Source organism: Capra hircus, chromosome 22 (assembly GCF_001704415.2).
Source record: "Capra hircus breed San Clemente chromosome 22, ASM170441v1, whole genome shotgun sequence".
Lineage (NCBI taxonomy): Eukaryota > Metazoa > Chordata > Mammalia > Artiodactyla > Bovidae > Capra > Capra hircus.
Window position 1 is genome coordinate 30,480,847 of NC_030829.1, and position 24,206 is coordinate 30,505,052.

At 42.7% G+C, this 24,206-nt stretch overlaps 1 protein-coding gene across 16 annotated transcripts in view; it reads left to right on the forward strand.

Annotated features, from left to right (window-relative positions):
- The window catches only part of FOXP1 (forkhead box P1), a 624,629-nt gene that overhangs the window by 500,963 nt on the left and 99,460 nt on the right, over positions 1-24,206 (forward strand). The window contains exon 1 of one of the 16 annotated variants that reach the window (XM_018066807.1): positions 16,568-16,688. The exons of the other annotated variants lie outside the window; for them this stretch is intronic. The gene's annotated coding sequence lies outside the window, so the exon portion shown is untranslated. Of the gene's footprint in view, positions 1-16,567; positions 16,689-24,206 lie in introns of those variants that run through there. 16 annotated transcript variants of the gene reach the window in all.

Genomic DNA, 24,206 nt, shown 5'->3' on the forward strand with positions numbered 1-24,206 from the left:
CAAATGAAATGTTGGATGCCGATATTAATAAGGTTAAGTGAAGAAGCTGGATTGAAGCAAAAAAATGTGGCTCTAAGTTGTTGATAAGCTGGACAGAAGGATCATTAAATGAAATAAACCACTAATGGAGAACAACTATTTTATGCCTGAAATCCATATATTCAAACTGATTAATTTTTTAAAAATCACTTTATAAGGAAGAATGGAAAGTCTTTTATTTAAAGGGAGCTTAATGTATTAAAAACCCATCATCTTAATATATGCCTGGTCTCAGAAGCTGATTGCAAACAATATAACTTACACAGTGGACATTGTGAAATGGGCCCCATAAAGACAGAATATATCTCCCAAAATACAATCCTCACTCCGTTTCCGTTGAGGATTGGTTCCAAGACCCTTTGGATACCAAAGTCCAAGGATATTCAAGTCGCTTATGTAAAATGGTGTAGTATTTGCATATAACCTACTCACATCCTCCTATATACTTTAAACCATCTCTAGATTACTTTAATACCTAATAGAATGTAAATGCTATGCAAATAGTTGTAAAATACCATGTAAATGCCATGTAAGTTGTTGCGTGCGTGTGGCAAATTCATGTTTTGCTTTTTTAGAACTTTCTAGAATTTTTTTTCCTTAATATTGTCTATTGATGGTTGGTTGAATCTGAAGATGAGGAACCTGTGGATAAGGAGGGCCATCTGTATGTGGATGATACTAAAGTAGTTGTTGACAGGCTTCCTAAATCATTTATTGCCAGACCGAAAAAAAAAGTATGGTTGTCCTAGTTTGACACAGTGGACCTAGAAAAAAAGAGAAACTTTAATGTTGAATTCAGGACTGAGGAGCCATTGCAGGGTTTGTGGGAAAGGACAGTGAAAGAGTTTTGAGTGAAAACCCACTGGACCAAGAAGTCTGAATTGTACTTTCATCATGAGACCTTGGTGGGGTGGGGGATGGGGATTTCTTTGTTTTTTTGTGTTTTTAATATGGTAAAATGTCTTGAAGAAATTCCCAGGGCTTGTGAATAGAAGACACTTTATTGAATTTTAAAGTGAAGTGGCAGGCCCACCTGATAGGAAACTTGTAAATTTGGCTGATCGAAAGAAAGATGCACATATGGTGAATTGAAACTTCGTGATTGATCCATGACTGGGACAGTGTGAGTGTACTTGGGGCTGACGTGGGGAATCCCTCCCAGAATGGCATCACATGGACCAAGATTTGCTGCTGCTATCATGTGCTTTATAATTTGGTGTTTCCCTCTTGCTGTGCTTTTCAAGGTTGATTGGAGATATTAACACAATTACTTCTTAATCTCTTTGAGGAGAGAAGTACCTGTATTAGTCATGTGCAAATGTCAAAACCCAACTTAGACTGGCTGGCAATGGGGGAAAAGTCTCTTGGACCACAGAACTTGAAAGTTCAAGGTTTAGCCTGGTCTCAGGCCCAGCTGGGACCAGGCACTCAAACAATTGTCACCAGGACTTGGTCTAGCTCCATTTTTTGTTCTGCTTTCTTTGTATGTTGGCGTCATGCTTTGTTAGATTCTCCTCTCCACTGAGACAAGATGGCTCATAGGAGCCCCAGACTGACATATTTACAGTTTAGCAGCCCCTGCAGAAAACTCGTATCTCTTGCCCAGTAATTCCAACAAGAGCCTCTGAATTGACCAAATGACTTGAGTCATCTGTGCGTGAACTGGTCACTATGGTCCGGGGTCGGGAGTATGCTGATTGACGACGCAGGTGAGTCCTGTTCTCACCTTCAGATTACCCTGGATAGACTGGCTCCGTTAAAACCACAAAGATCCAGAATTATGATGTCTAAGCTGTTGTACCGCAGCCGTCCTTTGCAAACATGGTGGAGTGGATGCTGCATAGATATTTTATCCCATGTCATCTTAAAGAGGGTGAAGCATACCATATTGTTAGTTTCAGCCAGTCAGCAAGTTTAATGGAAAAAATCACTTCCCTAAGAGTTGGGCAACTTGACACTTAATCCCAACCCTGTGACTAACTGCTTGTGAAGCTTGGGAGAGCCGTGTAAATAAATTTCCTAGGATTCAGTTTCTATCAGAAACCAAAAACCTAGAATATTTTATCAAGTCCCTTTGTTCTGGGGGGGACAAAAAGGCTATATTTCAAACTTAGAATTCATCAGTGTGATGTTTTCCATATTATACTCATCTCATAGGGTGGTATGTTCTAGAGTATCAGCATTGTCTGATAGAATTTTCTACAGTGATAGAAACATTCTATATCTTTGCTGTCCAATATGGTAATTTCTAATCACATTCTCTATTACAGACTTCACAAGAGGCTGACGTTACCAAGGAAGTTAATTTTTAATTTTATTTTATTGTAATTGATGTAAACAAACACCCACATGTGACCAGTATCTCCTCTTTTAGCTCAGCTCTAGATTAATGGTCAAGTAGAGTTGTGTGAATTTTACATGGTAACAGTGGAAGTTGTCTTGATTTTCTGTGCCTTTGGTTGGTAATGATTGTTTATTTTTCATTCATAATTTGTAGTTTAAAAAGTACTGGTCATTCCAATAAATACAGAAAGACCACTGTCCCCAGATCAGAGAAGAGTGTCATGCTGGAGGCTGATTTTTCCAGTTTCGGTGGTTCCTCATGCATCTCCCTGCCAGGTGGTATGAGGCAATGGAAAGAATGCTTAATTAGCAGTCAAAAGTTTTCGGTTCTGGTGTCGGTTCTGCCAGTAACCACTCAGATGCATGACCTTTGGCTAGTCATTTTTCCTTCCTGGGCATGAGTTTTCTCATCTGGAAAATGAGGGGGTGAGATTAAAATGATCTCTCAATCTGTTCCAGGTCAAAGTTTCTATGATTCTAAGTCTTTTTTTTCCTCCTTCTCGTGGCCGGGACATGGCTGAGAGTTTCTCTCTGGGTAGCTGCTGAGTGTGCTACGTCTGGTGACTGAAAGAACTAGGGAGATACTTTGGGCCACTGAATCTGAAAGAACCCTGAGGAAAGTCAAGGTCTGCTTCAGTCTTTAGTTTTGTAATCCAAGATAAATCTAGAAAGAAATAACAGGTAGTGTTAAGCAATGTATACTTGATTCAAAAGACAGGTTCGTCTGAAATGGGCTTCTGTTGCCACTTCCAGAGTTGAACATGGAGGTCAAGGCTTCAGACAGGGTGTTGTGAGATGGGTCAAAGTGAAGAATATTGAGTGAGGGATGAGGCGGGAGGATTGTTAGCCAAAAACTATAGCTACTACTGCTTGGTGGTAAGCGTAAAGGAGGAAATCAGAGATACGATGTTCTTTGGTACCCGGGAAGTTAGGGTTAAGAAAAGATGTTTGGAGTGACTTCATCTGTGGAAGGTTGGTTTTTGAAGGAGGAGATGAATCACAAATGAAGAGAAAGAGGAAGGAAAGAACATTGGCCAGATTTGCAGGAGCAGGTAGGAGGATGTGAAGTGTTCCAAAGGACAGTGTGGTAGGATGTGTCAAACCAGTGCAGAGGGAGAGAGGCATCAGCTGGGGCTGAATAGCAACACGATGCTTACTTGGTGATTTAATTTTGATGCTCGGTAATGACAAAGGCTAATGGTGTTGTTAGCGTGTGATAAGGTGGCAGGGTTCAAACATGTATTGATGTGATCATGCTGGTGAATTCCCACTGTAAATAAAAGCTCCTATACTCTGTCTCCATAGGATAGTTTTGACATGGTTGCGTCTTGTAGCTTTATTTTTATTTTTTAACTGACTATCTTTATGTATGGAAACAGTCATCTCCAGAGATTCATTTTCATTTCAAAAAACTTTTAAAGGTGTTAATTGCATTTTTCAAAACTCTTATGTAATTATTTAAAATTATTCCACCGGCACCATAAATCAGAACTTTTCCCATTATATTGCCGAGGTACATTTATGACCTGTTTAGACACTTTTGATTTATAGGTTTAGGAAACAAGAGTATAGAAAGCATTGCCAAGTTTTAATTTGGAAATTTCTGTAGCCACGTCTGTTTCTGCAGAAAAGAGAAAAAGAAAGCTGGTGGGAGAGGTGATCGGGAGGTGTGATCACCGCCACCCCCACCCCCAACAACACGTACCAGTGAAACATACGAAAAAGAGGCACAAGACCCAGTGTGGGGTGTCTTGCTCTGAAATGAGCAATTAGGATGTCTTTCACGAGTTGTTTAATGCTTCGAAGTTTTATTTTTAAATGCTGGTTTTTAGGTAACAGGGTACTTAAATCTGAGTGATTTACTTAACTCTGTAGAACTCAGTTTCCCCATCTGTTAAACGTAGATTAATCATAGCATCTCTTCAATGGATTGTGGCATAAATCAAATGTTTGTTGATTTATGCATTGAAAACCATTTGGCTGTGAAGCACCTACCAAGATGCAGACACCCTGTTAGGTACCACATGAAGGTGACAGGAGGGGGCGATGCTGACACTGTGTCTGCTATGGTGCTCAGTCTGGAACGTGCTGATACCACAGATAAATGTGCATGACCCCGACTGTGAAACTGATCTTGGTAATTGTCAAATTCAACAGCAGCACCTCCAGTTTAGATGTTGTGAAATAATGGAATGCACGCATTTAGAAAACTGACCACCCTACATCTGAGATGAGGCAATTCTCTATGAATTTAGAGATGACAAAAATTGAGTGTGTGGAAGACAGTTAAGGCAGAGTTAATATTCTGAGCAGAAGAATTGCAGTTTTCTAAAGTCTCGGCAGGCTGAAATTTTGGGTCAAAATGAAAAAGATCTTTCATGGGAATAACACAGCCCATTCCCCTGCCCAAGTGTAGAGCAGAGAGCTCTCACTGATCAGTGGCTAATGTCATAGTCAGTCAAGGGATGACTGTAAAACCAGTAGGACCCAAGTGTGCTCTGGGCTGGGTCGGGGAGGGGGTGCCGAGGACCCTTGGCTGCATTCAGAGCACAGTGAAGAATTAATTTAAGGCTCTGTCCTCCTTGAAGGACAGGTGACACTTGGCCTGCTGTGCTCATTTCTGGATGCTGCACTTGAAGGCGGCCAGCGCAGACCAGAGCAGAAGGCCTAGTACGTGTGTGCGTGTGTGCTTAATTGTGTCCGACCCCAGGGACTGTAGCCTGCCAGCCTCCTCTGTCCATGGAATCCTGCAGACAAGAATACTGGAGTGCATTGCCGTTCCCTTCTCCAGGGGATCTCCCCCACCCAGGGACCCGACATCCTCTCTTGGGTCCCCTGCTTTGGTAGGCAGGTTCCTTACCACTAGCACCACCTGGGAAGCACTTTAAGGGGAAGGACAGAACTAAGACAGTGTGGGGCCCTGGTAGGATGGGGCAAAGTCATGATGGTGCAGGGTTAAATCGAATCATCCCTAGGGATGAGCTTGGACCTAAGTGCGCAATTTCCAGAATCCAGGCCACCAAAGAAAAATAAGGTCTTGCCAGCACTGGGTCTTCTGCTTCTGAAGAGAAAGGTTCAGTTGCCACTATTGGTGACTGCTCCATGGCCCCAGTGACGTGTAAGCTGAGGCCTTTCTCTCAGCTTTTTCCTGCATCAGGCAAGAACCTCCAGAAGCAGAGCCAAATGAAGGGAAGCCTTGAGCAACGAACATCCTTTTCAGGGTGTCTGGTGTTGGCAGCAGCTCAGGAAATTGCTTTTCCCGCCCTTCCAGCCTTATCTTCATTCAGGATTCTTTTCATTTGACGAAATTAGCAAGACAAATGGAAGATGGATGATTTTTTAAAAAAATATGAATCAGTGTCTACCTTCAGTTGTATTGTTGTAGGTACAGTTGTATTGAACTTAGTGACTTGAATTTATTCAGCTATAAAATGTAAAGCAGTTTGTGTAATCCTTGAATCATAGTTTCTCTTCAGTTTGTCTTTTCTAAACTTTCAAACATTCTGATTGATCAGTTGTTCTATATAAACCCTTTTATTTTTATTTTTTTGTATGTGAGGTCACTCCATCACAAAACTGAAGTGCTTTTCAGATGGGACATATGGGCGAAATTGGGAAAAAGAAGAAGAGCCCTTTGATATCAAAGAAAGGGAGATGTAGCAGGAATTATAATTGTGCCAGCCTTGCTAAGGACCTCCCAGTTCCTCAGTGTTACCAGTTCTTGGTTTCTCCCATGTGGATATGTGTATACACTCTTCCCAGTGGTATATATATTCTTCCTACTTGCCCGCCCAACCACCAAGTCACACCATTATCCTTAAATTTGCAGCATAATCCTTATCTTATTTGAAAGGCCCCCTTATTCCCTAAAGCCAGGGAGGGAGCCCCCTTTCTCTGCCCCCCCCCCACATGTGTGTGTCTCTCTCTTTTTTTCCATTGTGCAAATGATGGCTGATGCCACGCCACGTGCTCTGAGAGCACTAAGGGAATTCTGTACCTTGCCTTGGGTAGTATAGATGTTGGAAGCTTTGAAAAGAAGCTTGAAATTAGCTCATTAGGTCAAAGAGCATCTGTTTGGGTGTAAGCCAAGTCCTCTCTGGGGCTGTGGTGGCCAGGGTTCTACCAAATGCTTTCCTTCCCAGAGACAAGAGTAGCAAAATATTATCCAAACCTAGGCAGAGGGTTCCATTAATTGTGCCTCATGTTGGCCAGCCTGTATGTTCTCAGCACTTAGGGCAGATCCCTCCTTTGATATTCCCAGTGGATCCTTAAGAATTCATTTAAGAAATCACCAGACTCCTTCACATACCCAAGCAATGACCTGGATGGCGGTTCTGGCCTACTGGGCAACCTGAAGCTAAAAGAGGGGCTGCCTCATGACCTTGAATTTAAAAACAAAACAAGATGACCAAATGTCTTCTCCCACTGTTGAGGTTCACTGGATGAAACAGCTACTGCTTAGTTAAATTTTGGAGTTAGGATCGAAACTACCTCCATCACAGAAAAATAAGAAATCAACAAGAGTGAAAAACCATTTTGCCTTCTAACATTTCATCATAGCAAAAGGAAGAGGTTGAAGGAAAAGCAGTTTGTAACAATAAGAATTGTGTTAGGACACATTTAAGTGCTTCCAGTATGCCAGGCATTGACCCATTTTAACTCATTTGATCCTGACCCTCTGGGGGAATTACTAGGCTTAGATCCTTTGATAGATGTAGAAACTGAGGCACTTAGACATGAAAAATTTACTGAAAGTACAGTCAGGAAGTGGTGCAGCCAGCATGAGAACCCTTCTATAGGAAAGTGTCTGTGGGCCTTTTATGTCCAGGGACAACATAAGCCCCAACACGGCACTGTTCCGTCTTTACATCTAAGACACTGATGCCAGGAGAGCTCGGGTACCACCCAGGCTAGGACTGCTGGCACACTGCCTTTTGCCCAGTGACATCTTAGACAAGATGAAGAGGAGAGTGTCTGCCTGTCTGTCTGTGTGTCTCTCCTCAGCAGTGGAGGTGGCAGTGTGAGGAGCTCTTTAATCAAGAAGTAACTCAAGAGAAAGCGCGAGCCCTTTTCCCACTGCCTCTCCTCCCTGGCCTGGTTGTGGCTGCCAACAGATTCAGGCCCAGTTTCACCTTCATGTGGTCAGCTGAGTTTGTCGCTGTGGATTCACGTAAGAAACAAAGAGGGTATCAGCATTTTACCTTTGTATTATTTCAGGTTCACTCTTGGTCACGTAAATTTTCCAAGTGAGTAGAAATGGACCCGCCGCTGTTCTTCCACACCTAGTTCTAGACACCAGCCTGGTCTCCAGCTTAGCATATGGTATGGAAGCCTTGTTTTGGAGTCACTCAAGCCCCACCCTCCTTACTAGCTGTGAGATATTAACTGAGAGCCTCAGTTTCTTCTTCTGTTAAGTGGGCACAATAACCTCTTTCATAGGGCTGTTCTAAGCATTAAGAGATATTATGGAAAGTGCCAAACTCATCATGACCTCTCATTAAAAATTTGTTCCATTTCTTGGCCATCCTGTTACTAGGCACCACCCTTTCCTCATTTTCCCTTCGTTTGTCAACCCCTGTTCCGAGGCCCTGGTCCGTACCTCCTAATTTGTAACTGGCAGGCTCTTTACACTATTCCCAGCACCTCCTTGATCATGACTGGCTTTGGGTTTTGTTTTCTTAGCTCTTATCTCAAAGTCACCTGAGCTCTGTAACCAGGAAGCCAGAAGTTCTCTAATGCAGGGCTGAGCTCTAGAGGGGAGAGTCACACCCCGCCTCTTTCATCCACCAGCCCAGTAACCTCAGACGAGTCCCCTGACACATGCTACCATCAGAGAGGCTGCTGGGCTAGACACTTGTGGCCAAGTGCTCTCCAGGCATCAGATCAAAGACCCACACCAGTGCTCTCGGATCAGGGAAACTGAGTTTAAAAATAGACACCTTCCCACCTCAGAAAATACTAAAAGAAACAACCACTGAGAGACAGAGAATTGCCCCCACTTTACAGATGAGGAAATACACACAAAATGGACTTTTGTGATTTACCTAGTTTGCTGGTTAATAGAGAAGATTGGATGCAAACCCACATCTTTCACACGGCAAATTCCAGGGAACCTCCTCCATATGTATATAATAGGATTCCTGTTTGGTAGGTAATCATGACAATGATGAGGGAGTATACGGTGGGGCCCCGCCATTTCAGAAGGCTGGCCAGAGCAAGGGAGTATGTGCCAAACCGGGAAGCAGGCAGGAGTCGCATGAGGCAGAGAAGAAAGCTGGAGGGCAGAACAGGTTGGCAGGGCAATGGGATGGAGAATGGATAAGAAAGAGCATCAGAAAACAGTGCACCACGAGCTCCCTGATTCCAGAGGTCTGGCCTGTTGGGTTGTGACATTACATAGATGTGTCTTGACCCATCTCAAAAATTGGACATCACTGAATTTAATTAAGATCAATTAGACATTCCTCCTATTGTTCAAACACACAATACCTTATTTGTCTGAAGAGAACAAAGTTCTGTATGACCTGAAAGCTTCCTGCTTCTCTATTGCTTTTCCTCACGAGGAATGAAATGCCATTTAAAACACTAAAAAGTAAATAATGGGCCTGCTGGCTGGACTGTATGCGCTTCTGTATGCATTTTCTTTAGATGAGACTCACTAGATCTCAAAAAGAATCTAACATCTCTGGGATGCTATGCTTCCTTGCAAATTTCTTTCTTCATCCAGCCCAAACTTTATCTGTGGCTTCAACTTGAGACGGAAATGCCAGCCCTCACCAGTAGTTACCTGGCACATAATGCTTTCCTGTCTCCTTTCTGATACAAAGCAAAGAGAATCAGGTGAATGGCTTGTGAGGTTGGACCAGAAATTCAGAGAAAATAGTTTTAGAGGGAGCAGGCGTAATGCAAAGAGACAGCTTTGATGGTTAAAGAAGAGGAAAAAAGTCACAAGGACAGACGAGATAAACATGTGTGAAAGTCAGGCGGTTTTAGCCCATCCTGTAAGGCCCCAACTTAATTCAGCAAGTCCTAAAGCTTGTTAGTGACTTACTCAGTGGACCACGAGTTGTTGGTGTTTCATAGGGTTTGTGACCTAGAGAGGATCAGAAGAAGAGCTTTTGAGTTGTTTTCCAAAAAAACATCTTTTCCCTCCCTTTGTTCCCTGTTTTTCTGTTGACACGACAGTGTCCAAGATTCCAGAGCTCTCAGATCCTGTTTATATTTCTAAACTATACTCTTGGTAGTTTTATTTATGACATTAATTGTAAGCTAAAAGGCACCCAGAAATTAGTCCTCTGCTAGGGTAAAATGTGTACCGGACACATAATGAGTAGTTAGTGGCAATCGTTGTTGTCATTATTACTAAAGAAAACATGGAGAGTATCTTAGCCATCTTCCTTTTTGTTTAGGTGAAATGTGAAGTCTCACAGAGGTGAGGTGATGTGCCCACGATTGCATGTGAGCTCATGCAAAGTCTTTAGTAGACCCTAGCGTCCTGTCTAATATTCCTGCATCATCTCAGGCTTAAATAGACCACTTGAGGCTGCTCTGGACTAGAACAGATTTGCTTACCTTTTAGGGGCCAATGGGAGAGTCCCAGTTTGAAATTGTTTGGGGAACTCCCTGAACCTTCAAAGAGTGGGAAGTGGATGCAAAAGGGCTTGGACCTTAATGTCCTGCCTCAGCCTCTGCCCCTGGACCCTTACACATCTCCTCTCTTCCCAATCTCCCTCTTCCATCCCTGCCCCTGCCAAGAACTGGCCTCATCACTTTCCTCTAGGAGAGAAGACAAATCTTTGAATTTTTATATGGTTTCTATTAAAGGTAGAGTTGTGTGTGTGTAATCAGTGACTATTAAGGAAAGAAAAGCCATAGAAAAGATTTTCTGTGTAGCCGTTTCTATGCCACACAGTGTGGAAGGTAATTATCTTTGGAGGGGATTCCACAGCCCTGCGCGGGCTTCCCCGGTGTAAGATTTATCGTCGGCTGGATTGGGTGTTCTTTTTAAGAGCATTTACTCAGCATCTAAAGCGCCGTCAAGAGCGCTACTTCCTGAATGCTTCCGAGGTTGCAACTGCTAAGCTGCATCTGCCCATCTTGGAGATATATTTTTGAAATGGGATGCAGGGATTTATAAGGCCTCGTGCTTCCCGTTGATACTGACAGGGGGTGCCTCGTTCAAGCCTTGCTCGCTGCCACAGAAATCCTCCCGATGCCCAGAGCCCTCCTCCCTGCCTGCCTGGCCCGCACACCAGAGCACCTGTCGTGGGGATCGGGCCTGGGAGCACATCCTGTTGTTGGGGGGGTGGGACTCGTGCCAGCTCATCAATCTCAGAGTTAACTGTTTTCTTACTTAAACAAAGGATAGACACGAAGGTTCTTCTCCACCCACCCACCCCCACCCCCCGCTTCCTTTTATATGAGTCTTACGAATGCCAGAGGAAAAGTTGAGCCGTGAGCCAGCTAAATATACTGTATCATGAAACCTTAGGGACCACTGAAATGGGAACAGTGGCCCTTTACTGCTAAGAAGGTGTTTTATTGAAAATGCACTGACATACCTCTCCCCGGAGAGGGAGCAAAAGAGAAGGCAAGATGCCTGGCAGTAATACAGGTTGTTCTCTTAGGCGAGCTAAAATATAGAGTTTGGCACTCCTGTGCTCCGAGCCAGCCGGCAATAGAGTAGACGGATGTGCATTTTTACACTAGAAGTGCCATATTTCACCCAGGGCACCCCCTCCTCCCCATTTTTTTAAGCGTCTTAATTTATATATTCCAGTTAATAGTTCATTGCATGGCCTTTCTCTCTCCAGTTTTTAAAAATTGTCTTTGAAATAAGTTGAGGTAGTCAAAAATATCCTGGTCCTGGCAAGCTTACCAGCAGAGGGCAGACGTAAAGAAGGTTTGGACAGGAGGGTGTGCCAGCCTAGGGTCACAGGAGGGTGGCGTGACCTGGGAGGGAGACCTGCGAGCATTGTTCGGAGGGCAGGATGGAACATGCTCCCTCTGCCTCTCTGCAGGCCTGCTGTACACCTCTGGTCTCCGGAAAAACTGACTTTCCTGCCTAGAGGTGGCCAGTGCCTTGAAATGATACTCAGCGATTTCTACATAATGAAACGTATAAAAAAATATTCAAATATCACGTCATCGCCCGAGAGCCATGTCTTCTTTTCCCCTTCAGTGACCCAGTCCTGCTTATGCCTAAAATCGAGAGTTTGCATGTGGGTGTCATCAACCCTGTCACTCTTGGGAGGGGAAATAAGGATTCCTGCTTGATGGTGACAGGGATTCTTCCTTCCTGATGCCTGAAGGATGAAGCTCTTTGGGAAATGCCCTCCTGCCCTGAAACATGTCCCTTTTTGAAACTTTTGAGCAACTTGGTGTAATCAGTTCTAGTCTTATGGTAGAAGCAGTCCAGTAATACATTGTTTTTGTTGTTGTTGTTTAGTTGCTAAGTTGCATCCAACTCTTCTATGACCCCATGGACCATAGCCCACCAGGCTCCTCTGTCCATGACATTTTCCAGGCAAGACTACTGGAGTGGTTGCCCTTTCCTCCTCCAGGGGATCTTCCCGACCCAAGGATTGAACCGCTGTCTCCTGCTTTGGCAGACGGATTCTTTACCACGGAGCCACCAGGGAAGCTGTCTAGATACACTGTACATTATAATAAAACAAGAGATTATATTATAGTTTGAGCACAAATGAAAGAGATTGATTTGTTGCTGTCAGTCAGATGCAGAGTTTGCAGTAGATGTTGCCCAATTTTTTTTCCAGACATGATTTTGCTTACCAGTGACAATCTATGAATATCTTTACATTTCAAGGGAGGGATTTTTTTTTTAGAGAGGGTGGTAAATGTTTTCTGTACCTTATGTGCTCATCATAATCTTAAGTTACCTGAATGTTGACGTGTCAGGGGGTGTATCTAGGAAATTAACTAGGAACAATTGCATAATAAAATGTTGCATTAAATGGAGATGCTCATGGCAGTTTAGAGGATGTCAGGGAGAGAAATTTATACTCCTATGCAAGAGTGAGAACTCGCCGTCTTTTCCCTTGGCCAAAGGAGAGCAGAAGAAAACATAATTGCTTTCACTATCCATACAGACATAACAATGACATAAACAATATCAATATGGAGCTAACCACCTTTGCTCCCTGGAGATGGATGATGTATTAATTTATATTTTTAAGTAAAAGCACCACTTAAATCAAGAAGGAATGGCAGGTCCTTGGAGACAAATGCCCAAATCTCAGGAATCAGGCATGGCTGTTGCAGTTTAGTTTCTCTAATTGGCTGACAGTTGGTGGTCTTTGGAGACATGAGAAATACTAAACCCAGGCTTCTCTGGAGAGACTTCTCTTCCCTGGGCAGGTCAGGAAGCCCATCCTGGAGCGAGGGCATACGATTTTGTGCTCCTGTTGTTTCTGCATTTTCTCCTATAGCAACAGAATCAGTCGGTTCAGTCTCTTTAAGTTCTGTCATCTCTGAATATGTTCTGGGTGCTCCATGAAAGTAACTGGAAAAGAAAAAGGAAATAAGTGTTCAAGCAAGGGTTGTCTGGAAGAAGATGGGGAATTAAGAAGTTGGCCCCTCAGAATTCCCTGGCTGTCCAGTGGATAGGACTTCTCGCTTCTCCCACAGAAGGTATGGGTTTGATCCCTAGCTGGGGATCCCTAGCTGGGTGATGTGGCCAATAATTTTTCCAACCCATCAAATTATTTATCAATTTTTATTTTATTCCCTCTTGCAGGGACTATCTGGCGATAATTCCTTCCTGGTAGAGATAACTGACTTGATCTGAGGAGGCGTGTTGCTAGAAATATGTGAGCCAGTGTCCAGTTACATGCCCTTTTTCTGATTATTGCCAAGCAGTTTCTGGCAAAGCAGGGCCTCAGTTGGTGCTTAGGACCACATGGGCCTGGCAGTGTGGCTGCTGTTTCCTCCGCCGCTGTGCCGTCCATCAGAACCTGGGAGTGACGTCCTGACGAGACGCTGCTTCCGACCCTTCCTTCAATACCTCTGCTCTCCATTCTCAGCTCTGAATGGGCAGTAAAACCTTTCACTTCTTCTGTGTTCAGGGCCAAGGCTCACAGAACCAAATATAATACATGATTTGAGTCCCAGGTGTGTTATTTGGTGGTTAGAGTTTGGTGTGGGATCACAGTAATCTGTCCTTAAGTACACAGCCAGCTGCACAATGGACTCATTTAGCAACTGACAGGTTTCTTAATATGTGGTGTCTGAACAAGGGCTGTATCTGTTGTGGGTGTTAGGATGTGGGCATCAAAAATATTTTTAAGTGCAGCATTTAGCATTTCCTTCACTCTTCCTTAAACATTAACTCTTCCCCCGCCCCTCTCAGGTGTTCACTTTATAATATCACCGCCTCTCTTTTTCTGGGACTATTCAGTGTCCTGTTCCCCCTTGTGGTCCGTGGATCTAGGTATCTTTGATTCTTTAAAAAATAAAAATAAAAAATCACTTTGCCTTTCTGAACTGCAGCTTCCTCCTTAAATGGAGATTGCAATTTCTGTTCAAGTTGTGACAACTCAGTGAGCCCCTGTGGCGGAGTAACCCATTCTAAAGCCCGCCCCTCAATCCAGACTCTTCTAAAAGTCCCCCAATTGAACATGCAAATGCTACTGTTTTTATTTTTATTTTTTTATTTTTTTTTTGCCTTTCTGATCCAGCCTTTCCAGAATGACCTGGCAGTCATAAAATAAATGAATGGCATTAAGTCAGTCTCCTAAGTCACTGTAGCTTTTAACATTTCTGTTGTTTTCCAGCCATGGAAAGCTCTGGTTCTCACAGAATCTCAGGCATGGGGCAGCTAGACAGGACCAGATGGAAATGGATCTTGAGAGCCCAGAATTAACGAAGTGACCTGGGCATATAAAGCTTATCCAGGTTTATATCTGATGGTACATTTCCTTGCCTAGAAGTAGTCTCTGAGTCACCCTGTCATGTTTGGAGAGAGGGTGGGAAGGGCTCCAGGTGGCCTCTGCATATGCTAGCCCACTTCCCTCTTCATGCTGTCACCTCCCGCCTTGCCCCAGACATCAGTCCCCTAAACACCAGCTCCCCATGGGGCCTCTGAACCTCTCCTACTCCACTCATCTCCCCCTGCTCTGCGGTCTCAGGGTGCTTAATGCCACCATCATGCAATTTAGTACTTGTGTAACCACCACGTTGCATCACTCTCTAATTATTTTGTGCAAGGCTCGTCTCCACAGCTGGGTCACAAGCGTCTGTAATATTTGTTGTTTGTTTGTTTGCTGTTTGGATGTTCCTGGAGACAATCAGCTTTTAAACGCTAACCTGCCAAGAAGGTAGTCCAACTTGTAAAAGCATCCTTGAGTTTTACTTATGTCTCTTAAAGAATGTCTTAAAAAAAAAAGCATTGCCTCTTTAAAGGGGACCCTGATGTTGTTCACAGACATTAAATCTGTAAGGAATTTTAATACCATTGAAAAAAATGACATGTGGATTTTGAAATGAGTATTTCTCCTCTCTCAGTGTGCCTTGGTTGGAGAGAACTTCCTATATTTTTATTTCCTGTCTTTGGGGCCCTGCCAGCCCCTACCAAAGGAGGAGGGCCTTGTCTCTTGTTTCTTTAAGAGTCAGAACTCTACTGATTCATGGTACACTGGCAGATTTAAGGCCCCTCTCCCCAAAAAAGAATGCCCTTGGTTCTCTGTTGAATATTCATGACAGGGTGGGGTCACATTTTTGTGACCTGAAAAATCCCATTAATAAATTTGTTATCTAACACAAAAACACTTTAGGGTGGAGCGCGGACTGTGCTGCACCCATTTAACATCTGATCATAAGTTGACAGTCAACTGGCGCTTTTGTCTCTTTTGCTGCCAGATTAATGGGGGAATTGCTTGCTCCCCAGCTGACCTGATTGAAATTCAGATATTTGCTTGATTGGAAATATTATCAATATGCTTTCTGGTGTATAGTTTAACACCTCAAATGGAAAAATACTTTCAAGTAAAACTGAAATTACTAGGTTAGGATTTGTGGCCCTTTTTTTTTTTTTTTTAATTGGGGGAAAACATAATCATTGATGTCACAACCACTTTTTTGCCTCGAATATTTTGAGAAAAACAAAAACGTTAGAGTCTTGTTTGTTTTGTAAGTATAGGCCAAAAGTTTTCCTCTAAATTGAACAAAGGTAAATTAGGTGATTTCTAGAGCTGCCGAAAGTGACTAAATTAACCTGGCCCTGAAACCGGGCCAGTTGAGCCAACAAAGTTTAGCATATTGGTGACTATTTTTTTTCCTCTCACACTGTATTCGGCTTTAAAGAGCAGTGACTATTTCTAACAGAGGTCATCTTCAAGTGCTCCTTGAGAGTAGCCAGTGTTGTTGCTGTTGTTGTATAAATAAGACAGGGATTTAGAGAATTATTTCTTAGCGAACGAGTGGCAGATGCTTGCTTGAGCAGCTGTCGTTCTAGAGGGGAAGTAGCTTGGTTCAGCGACAAGGCACGTTGGTTGGTATTTATTCCAACCCCCGAGTCGGGTTAGTTTTCCTCTGCGCGCACAAGCAGACTTTGGCGAAGCCGACTCTAGGAAAGAAAAGGCGGGGGGGGGGGGGGGGCGGTGGATAAAAAGAGGCCAAGGCCGGGTTAACCCCAGGGCGCGAAGCGAAAGTTCTCCCGCAAAGGCCGTTTTCGAGGAAGTTCTCCGGCGCTGCCTTTGAGCCCCGCATCCCCTTCCGATTCTCAACAGTTGCTCCAAGCAGTCGGGGTGTGCGCCTGGGCGCGCCAGTTCCCCTGCTTTGCCGCTCGGGTTGCTCTGAAAGGCCGGGACAACTCTTTGTCAGTTTCCAAGAGGAAACAAACACGCCACCCCACCAAAAAGCCCCGACCCGGCAGCCCGGGCCGGAGGGAGAGACGCGCGCCGCGCCCGGCTTCCCAGACGTCAGCCAGAGGCGGGTCAAAGGGTTAACAGCAATTAAGCGGAGTTGCTCCCGAAACAAAAGCCGGGTTTCAGCAGAGAGTGATTTCACCTGCCGCGAGGAGGGGGCCGGGGGCGCGGGCGCGGGGTACGGGCCGCGGAGCCCATTGTGTGGGGCGCGGCGCGGCGCGGGGTGTTTAGAGGCGGGTTGTGATTGGTGGAGCAGGGCGGGGCGGGTGGGCGCGGCGCGGCGCGTCTTGTCAGCCCGCGAGCCGGAGCGCCCCTGCGCGCGTGCAGTCCGCCCGCACGCCGAGGCCGCCGGACCCCACGCCCGGCCCGCGCGGGCGCCCCGAGCCGGCTCCGCGCGCCTGGCGGCTACATGGAGAGTGTCAGGTTGGTCCCTATGATTGATCTTCGCCGTTCTGCTCTCCTTCCCGGGCTCCGCGGTGCCAGCTTCCTGGGGCCTCATTGGGGAAGGCAGGAGCGCCCGAGGGTTTCTAAGTTGAGTCTTTTGGAAAAAAATAATAATAACCATCGCTGTTTACCAACTTGGGTGGGAGTTGCGCTCTGGAAGTGGAGGCGGAGGAGGGAGTGGAAGGGTGGGAAGAAGCAGCTCCAGGCCTGTGGGTCCTGAAGGAGAGAGATCACTCTCCCCCCACCCCCCTTCTCTCTTGCTCTCCCTTTTTTTAAATGTTCATGGGTGGGGTGTAGTTGAGAGTTGGAGGAAGTCCTGCTTGTGTTTTGCTCTCGCGCTCTCTCTCGCTCTTTTTTTTCGTTTGCGACTCGTTTTCTGCCGGTCTGGCCTTCAGGCAGCCACTTTGGTAAAGCCCTCGCCGTCACTCCTTTCTGGGGACGTTTCTGGGGTGTGATTTATGTCACTTTGAGAGCGTGTGAAATATACAGGGAGCCTTCCCTCTCAATGTAACCCGTGTGGATGTTTCTTTGCTTCTGATAGTTTGTTTCTATATCTGTCTAGGCTATTTTCAGCTTAGCCGTTCAAATTCAAGGAGTTCACACACAGTCAAGGGGCGGGGGGAAGGGAGACGAATAAAGCCCCAGGCCAGAATGGGCAGGCCGATGGAGGGGCACCCCGGCAGGTTTGGGAGTTTCAGCCTCTGTTGCGTTACTTTGCTGGTTAAGTGGTGAGTGGGGTTTGGGTTAGGACGCGCAGCCGACTGAGGAATTGCCACGGGGTGCTCCCATCTGAACGGTCTCTGAATGTAGCAAACTCAACTGTCAGAACTGCCTGAAGGACGGTCAGTGGAAAGGAGACTTTCTTGTGCCCCCGCCCCCACCCCCAAGTGTCGTGATGGGAAGGAGGGGACCTTTAGGAAGTGGGTGGTAAAGTTTTAGAGCAAAGTACATATAGACTCTTCCTCTTTGGGATTAACTCCTTCAAGGCCTGCCGGTTCCGAGTAAAATATCTATTAATTTTATATTCTTGTCCACACAGATAAAATGTTCTAATCAAGCCAATTTAAAAATGCAAATCACCTAATTTCCATAGATTCCAACATTCTGAAAGTGACACATTTGGGGGAAAAATTAAGCCTGATAACAGGAAATGTGAATCATACTATCAATGACTAATCTGCTTAAGAAAAAATAAGTTACATTTATTTTATTAAGAAGTCAGTGTTAAAAAGAGCTTTTTTTTTTTTTTACTTTAAATCGAGTGAAGTTTTTATTTTAGTAGCGACCTTTTATTGCTTTTTGTTGTTCATTTGTTTGTAATAGATTTTCCAAAAGGAATGTGCAGTCAAAGGTGGTTTATGTGGTGAAGTGTTCAAGCTAGCATGTCATTGTCAAAAACCTCAAACATGATCACATTAGGATTCTAGTTTAGGATCTGTGCTGTTGCTGTCGTTTAAAAGAATACAAGGCTTTCTCGAATGTTAAGACTCCTCATGAAAGAACCGAATGAAGGCAGACGCACATTCTCCTAATTGATGCCCTTCACTTACATTGAAAAAAGGTCTGCTTCCATTTTACTTGATTCTTTGTAGCTGCTTGACACATTTCAGTGAAAAGTGTGTAAAAATGAAACCAAAATACAGACTGCCTACCCAGAGACACTGGCTGACTTACTCTAGGATGTGATAGAGCCAAACTGAAAACCGATTGGGCTGACACTTGATAATCAAAGTTGATTTATTGTTCATTAGTACTGCATTAGCCCTTTCAGGCAAGACAGTTATTTGTGTAGTGGCCTGTCAAGAGCAAGACTATGAGCACCTGTCATTTCTAAGGCATGAGATAAGCAACCAGATATTAAGATGATGCAAATAAAAATATGTTGGACTAGGTAAAGGGCCACGTGATCATAATTTTTTTTTTCAAAGAAAAAAATTGGTCAATGCCAATCTGTAAGAAGTCTGTTAAACGTGTGTGTGTGTTTGCCTATGTATTGCCCTTAAGGAGTACTTACAGAATGAAAGTAATGGGCTTTATGCTCTCTCATTTGCCCCAAGAACTTTCTTTTCTAACCATATATCCAACTCATTTGAGAAAAAGTTGGTCAGTTAAGGAAATGAGGAGCCTAACATGTCAATTCTTTAATCTGAGTAATTCATGGAAGGTAGATTTCCCATTTGTGTTGTGTTTTTAAATAAATATATTTCATTAAATGAAACTCTCCTAAGCATGGACTGATTTTATGAAGATGTGATGACATCATAGCTAAGCTATGATAATGTCGGATAATAATGTCAAGTGCATTTTCTGCAACGTGTTTCACTCTTGATTTTTTTTTTTTCCTTCCTTCTCTGGAAGGGAATGATCTCATGACATACACAATAGAAAACAACCTAAGTGTCAAAAGAAAATAAAATTAGTGAACTTTTGTCTGCAGCCATAGAAACACAGATTAACTCATATTTTTCCAGAGAACAGAATGGAAACATTCTGCATGAAGCTATAGAGTGTATTGTCTTCTCTGAATTTTCATTTGACAGGGATTTTAGAGGCTGTGATCTTAATTAAATCTCAACTAGCTGAAGTAATGCATCTAAAGGCATGCAGTGTTGCGTAACCTTGCTCAGTTGGTAAACCATAAATCATCAGAAAGCTTATGATAGGAATGGTTGGCTTGAATTTTTTTGTTGTTTGCAGTCAGATGTACCTTAAAAACAAAACCCTGACCATCACTACCGTGTCTTTGCACGTTGTCAGGAGCTGTCACTTGAAAGATAAACTCTTTCATGACACTGACCAGTCCTGCAACTTTTCAGCCAACCTCCACACAATTGCAAGGTACAGTGAAATTAAAATCCAGATTAATTAAAAGCAATGAAATTCCAGATTTATTTTGGCTAACGTGGCAGGAGTGTGTTGCAGCTACAGTGCTTCTAAGACAATCAGGAAACGGTAGTGTGACGAGCGTCTAAGCCAGAACTAAAATGTTAATAAAATTTGAATTGGCAAAAAAGAAGATTGAAGAAATTTATTTTGTGATTTAGTTGTAGATGAACACCACTAAAGAGAAATGGATAGCCGTCCTCTTAGAAATTGGACAAATAGAGTAGTGAGAATCCACTTCAGGTAGTTCTGTGTGACTGTGTGTGATTTATAAGCAAGAGTATTAGGCAGCAACAGTTGACCAGAGAAGGTTCGAGTAAATAAATGCATAGTGCCTGTGTGTGTGTGTCTGTTATGTGTTAAAATGCATATGAATTTGATGACAAGGAATTAGAGTAATTTAATAGCTATTAGCTAGTCTCGATCTTACAAATTCTCCTAGTGATTGTAAATACTTGGTTATTTACTTTTAAACAGATTTCTTTTCTTTCTTTCTTTCTTTTTTTTTTTTTTCACTGCTCTGTATACTGTGGTAGAAGCAGCCATCTACACGTAAAAATTGAGAAAGCTATGGAGTGATACATTGATCCTATACATCTTTGTACAAAATATATCAGACTTGGAGTTATGTTGTTGATACTGTAGCTCTCTGGGGGCAGAGAAGGAATGTGCTTTGTGTATACCTGCATGCCTAGATTTGGGGATAAATTTGAATTTGTTGCTCTTTGGTGAAAGATTTCTGTTCTTGGCCAGCAGCATGATGTTTCTGGACATTGGTTTGAGTCATTTCAAAGTGTGCAGTACTTTTTCCCCCTCCTCATAAATGGCTTTCTATATTCACCTTTATTTACTCTTTTTAAAAAGAGAAAACTCAGTTACCTCTTAGCTGAACAGTCCTCTGCAGATTGTGGAAACTTGAATTAATCTGGAAAGACCTGAACTGGGCCTCGACTTGAGCATTGTAGGAGTAATCTCTGAGTCTTTCTTCCAACCTGGCAGCTTTTGAAGAGAAATTAATTTAGAATGAGAGAAATAAATATTGAGTACATGCACTGTGCCTCCTTTTCCAATCTGGTTGAAAGCAGCTAATCAATGAACTTGCAGGCTAAATGTTAGGGTGCACTTTTTGGGGGGATACCTTGGTATCATGTTTTGATTTTTAAGCTTTATCTGGCCTTTAAATCTGAAACATCATTGTTCAAATAACTGAGAACAAGGTAAATCAACAACATCAAAAAGGTCGGCTTCTGTGATTTCTCAAGGGCTTGTTATTTTGTACTTCCCAATTCTATTTGATGTCTTGACAAAACAAGATGACACAGGGGAGAATACATTAAATTTTGATTTTTTTCATCTAACCTGTTACAGTTGTGGCAGCTTAATTTCTTTTACTTTGTCCTGAAGATGGCTTTTTGTACAATCACTCTAATTGTCACACCACTTCATGAGGGTGGGTCTGGCTTTCCCATTTGCCTTGATTTTTACTAGGCATTTTTGAACATGTTTTGTCCTTCATCACATAAGGAGCTTTGGGTTGGGCTTTGTCTTCATTAGAAATAAATCAGTGAATGGTGAGATTGTCAGAGAAGCAACTGATGTTTTCTCATTGGAATCTAATTTGCACCCCTTAGTTTAATTGTTCTGGATAACGTGTTGGGAAACTACATAATTTGAGAAACAGAAGTTGTAATTCTGAAGGGAAGAAAAACAAGGTGATTGCACCCTAAGTTAGGTCTTAAAAACTTCGGAGTGATCTAATTTTGGCCTACCTGTATGTTCAAATTCAACTAAAATCCTCCCCCCCTCCATCTCAGTAAATAATAAAAAATAAAAATGTAGGTAAGCACCTCTATTATATTTTCAGTGCTGGTTAAAATGTGAAGACCTGTCAATTTATTCTTGTAGAAAATGTGTGATGTGCAAAAGATCAACATTTAATTTTTCTTCATCTCACAGTATCTGTTGATCTACAACCATATCTCCAAGTTGTCTTTCCTTATTCTAATCCTCTGTGTGTGTCAAATAAGATGGATACAGTTGCCCTCCCTTACACTATTTTTGAATAATGCTTCAATATAATGGAGCTTATTTAGCCAAGGCCTCTTCCTTTTTTCTTCAGGACTGTGGCTAGAATGTTTTCTGAGGGACCTTCTTGGAATAGTTCTCTCTCCTCCTCTTTGCAGTCCTAAAAGACCACTTTCGTTGTTGTTAATATAAACTATCATAGCAGGTTTGATCCATGTGCACTAAATTGTTTTCTATCCCTCTTCCAAGAGAAAGAGACTGAACAAGGAAAGAGGAGCTTTTTTTCTGGATTTAAATAATACTATTAATAATAATAATAATAGTTGACAGGTTGAAAAGATCAAGGCTTATTGGATGATTATTTTCATGTGTAGCTTCCATTGTTTCCTGTATTTAACGGTCGCTAATGGGGTAAGCGATTTAATTCATGTAAACTTTACATTTTTATGCAAATGAAGCTGATATTTATTAGAGCTAAAACAATTACACTGGCACTCAGTGAGTAACCTTATGTGCGTGGGGAAATGTGAGAGAGCAGTGGAGGTCCCATGAATGCCTGTGCTGTAAACAAATATGAATTTATACCACTTTTTACAATTTAGAGACAAAAGAGCTCGGAGAACGTTGCTCATTAGGCTTAGAGATTGCTTATTAGGCTTGATAACCTGGAATAACTCCTGATTGGCAGACAAGTCTTGGCCATACAGTTCTTCTTAAAAGAAAGATAGCCCTTTTTGATAGAATGTAATAAACAAAATGATAAAAAATGAAATGCTAATTGCATTTTAAAGAGGTCTTTTTTTCCCCTAAAATTTTAATAGGTGGTTGTATTGTTACTGAAAGAACAGTTATGCTAATGACTGACTACTTAGATGATTTTGCATTAATATAATAACCATTACCTGCCTTAATGCTTTGTACAGTATTGTGGCAAAATAGCGAAGCCTAAAAGAGTTATACAAAAAGCAGAATTCTATAATGAAACAGAATTATACTTTCCACATGAATAGCATGCTTTTTAAAAAATTTTTTGAAGACTGAAATATTATGTCAGAAACATATTTTCTTTCCAGCATGCTACAGCTGCCTCACATGCTGTCTGTGGCTTTTGGTGGCTTTTGTATGTGTGTTTTCCTCCTCCTTTCTAAATACCATGGGGAATAGGTAGAAGATTTCTAACTTTTTTGTTTGGTGATATATCAGTTGTATCCACTGAGTTATTAATTATGAACACTGGTCTCTCTTGGAGGGGGGCTTGCTATTTCTTTTCTTTCACACAGGCTAGCTTCTGTATGATATTATCAAATTTGACATAGGTTTTTTTGTTGTTGTTTGTTTGTTTGTTTTTGCATGGGGAGCCATTTTCTTTGGTTCTGCTTTGATGTTGTGGAGCATTCTAATTTAATTCATTTTGCTCTTACTTGATGAGCCAAGTAACACTGCCTAACGTCGTCAGTTATCATCCAGGTAGAGCCTGAGATCTGGAAAGGACTTCAGTTCCTTGGGACATCCATGAAGTGAATAACCAGAGATGAAAACCAGTTTCTAAATTCTTAATCCAGAGAAATGGAAATACAACAGTATTTTAAATGTGTGTATCTTTACATTTGCATTATTTGTAGCCATAGCAGTTATGAGAATATGCTCATGTCCAAGATCTCTGTGTATTTATACCTGGCAGCATTTACTTAGAGTTAACACTGAGTATAAACTAAAGAGAAAGGAAGAAAAAAGATGACATGTTATTTTCAGTATTTATATTGTGTCATCTCCCCTCCCACCCAATTCCTCCAATTGTCTCTGGGATTAGAAATAAAGTATTGTTTCTGCGGGTGTTTTATTTATTTGTTTGCTTTTTACACTGTCCCCTTCCCGCTCACCTGCCTTTCCCCATTGAGGGTGCAGGGGAAAAATAAGCCAGATTGTTTCAGTGGTCTTCTAGCGTTCAGCTGCTATAAAGCCATTTGGAAGTAAAAGAAAACTGTATCAGGGAGAGTTTGCACAGCAGTGGATGGGCTGTTACCCATCCACTTGTTGGTGCCGAGAACGGGGTGGGGAGGCAGCAGCAGGCGTGCCCGCAGCACCCCGATGGCGGCACAGCTGTCAGGCTGCCATGCTCGCAGGTTTGTGCGCACCTGGGCTGGGCCACACCCGGTTGCTATCAGTCAGCAGTGTATCAAGCAATTTTTGTTTTTAATTCCTGACTTCCTCTTGAAACTCAACTAAAGAGTGTTAACTCTGTGTGTGTGTGTGTGTGTGTGCGTGTGTATGTGTGTGTTTTAAATTCAGTTTTGTATGCTAGCATTCTTTAAATGTCTGCCAGAAGTTTAATTTGAATTTCTGATCCCTGAAGGCAGCTAGACGGAATCATTCTCGTTCTTCATAAATTGCCTTCTATGATTCATTGTTAACTCATAAAACATACTCATTTCTATATACTCAAAGAGTTAAGGTAGTTACAGTATCGGGGATACTTTTTTTTTTTTTTTGCATTACATTTAAACTGTCATTTGAGAAAGAAATCAAGAATTAGCTTGAGCTCCTAGTTAAGGCACGAGCCCTGTAGCACACAAACCTCAGAAATTAATG